Here is a 2,084-nt window from a genome sequence, read left to right as displayed (position 1 = left end):
TTAAAAAGATTTATGCCGTATAGCATCACACAAAAGGTTAAAAAGAAAAGCAAAATCATAAGAGTCAGGGTATGGTCTCTATTGTATTCCTTTTCATTGAATAGCTTGGCTGCAATTGCTTCTCTACATATCCAAAATTCCACCTCTAAGCTCTGTGCTCCCATACGTCATAAAAATCTTACTTAAACACAATAGATGACAATTCACTAGTTTGTGTACAACAATGGACTGAATACCAGAATAACAAAATAACAGTGTTGCACTGGACCTCAGTGGTCTTCTAGTCCAACCCCACTGCACAGGCAGGAAACCCTAAACCATTTCAGACAAATGGTTATCCAGTCTCTTCTTCAAAACCTCCAGTGATGGAGCACCCGCAGCCGTTCCACTGATTAATTGTTCTAACTATCAGGCAATTTCTCCTTAGCTCTAGGTTGTGTCTCTCCTTGGCTAATTTCCACTCATTGTCCTGCCTTCAGGTGCTTTGGAGAATAACTTGACTCCTCCTCTGCTTTATAGCAGCTCCTTAGGGTTGCCACAAAAACTGCAGCATTTCATTGTAGAAAAAGATTGTGGATTATTATTATTATTATACACAAAAAACAACAGCGTACACAGCAAACGAGATAACTATGCTGGGTTTCGTATCACAAATGACTAGTCGAACACTTCCCAAGCGTTTAGGACTGCGTGATGTATCGGCGGATTATGCGAGCAGATCCCAGTAAGGTGGCCTTCTGCAGCTGACCAATGGTGATCTTGTCAGCGCCAATTCTTTTTAAGTGATTGCCTAGGTCTTTAGGCACAGCACCCAGTGTGCCGAGTACCACTGGAACCGCCTGAACTGGTTTATGCCAGAGTCTCTGCAGTTCGATTCTCAAGTCCTGATATCTGGTGACTTTTTCAAGTTGTTTCTCATCAATTCTGCTATCACCAGGTATGGCAATGTTGACGATCCACACTTTTTTCTTCTCCACAGTCGTGATATCCAGGGTGTTGTGTTCCAAAATTTTATCAGTCTGTATTCAGAAGTCCCACAGTAGTTTTGCATGTTCATTTTTGACCACTTTTTCAGGCTTATGGTCCCACCAATTCTTTGCTACAGGCAGATGGTAGTTGTGATACAAATGCCAGTGGACCATCAGAGGGACTGTGTTGTGATGTTGTTTGTAGTCAGTCTGAGCGATTGTCTTACAACGGCTCAGTATGTGATTGATGGTTTCATCCACTTCTTTTCAGAGTCTGCATCATCATCATCATCATCATCATTATTATTATTATTATTATTATTATTATTATTATTATTATTATTATTATTATTATTATTATTACCTTTCCTGTTCAAGGCTAAGGCCTAGACACATTGGAGTTTCAGCATTTTTTCCCCATTGTTCCATTTTTCCCCATAACTGAGTAGATTTTAGGAAGTTTTTTCACTGTTAGGCAACAAAAAACTTAACATTGGTGGGAAATGATTCATAGTATAATGAAACAATTTAGTCCACTTCTGACACTATGCTTCAATGTCCAAAATAACTTCATTCGTTAAATGTGATGCAGAATTTAATTTAAACTAGAAACCATTTCTGGAATACATTTCAAATGTTTGGATATATGCCTTATTCAAAATTTGGGTATTTCAGTGTATGGCATCTGTGTTTCAGTTTCATTGGATATTTCCATCAGAACCGATTTTCCATTTTGACTCAAGTTTGCAACTTCTTTTTATGATTCATGCAGTGCTGTCCATAGTTTTGCTATTTATCTTTGCGTAGAAGTTTAATTTCAGCTTTTTAAAGCTATCTATTATATTTAATTTTTCATAATTAATAAAAGATACACTGGAAAATTATAATCCATATATGTTTAGATCCCTTGTTTATTTATTGTTTGTTGTCTTTGCCTGTTTTTGAAATATTCATTGTCCATGTATTTTCTTTAAATGTTTACTGAATCACACACAGAGACCCAGGAAATTCTTTTTAAAATGTTGGGAGTATTGGTATATTGAGGTGTAAATCAAGGTTAAGTTTTCTGACCCCATGCCTCCCCCTCAAATATTCCATATATAGTGGGATAGGTAC

The 2,084-nt window shown here is 37.0% G+C and overlaps 1 pseudogene; it reads right to left on the bottom strand.

Annotated features, from left to right (window-relative positions):
- Positions 1-654: 654 nt before the first annotated feature.
- Positions 655-1,397, bottom strand: LOC148132436 (uncharacterized; annotated as a pseudogene).
- Positions 1,398-2,084: the final 687 nt, after the last annotated feature.

The sequence above is a fragment of the Notechis scutatus genome, chromosome 2, assembly GCF_049901735.1.
Source record: "Notechis scutatus isolate UNSWTSFEM ecotype Mainland chromosome 2, rNotScu1.2, whole genome shotgun sequence".
In the NCBI taxonomy this organism is placed as follows: Eukaryota; Metazoa; Chordata; class Lepidosauria; order Squamata; family Elapidae; genus Notechis; species Notechis scutatus.
Note: the sequence above shows the minus strand (reverse complement) of the source record. Positions and strands in the feature narration are given on the sequence as shown.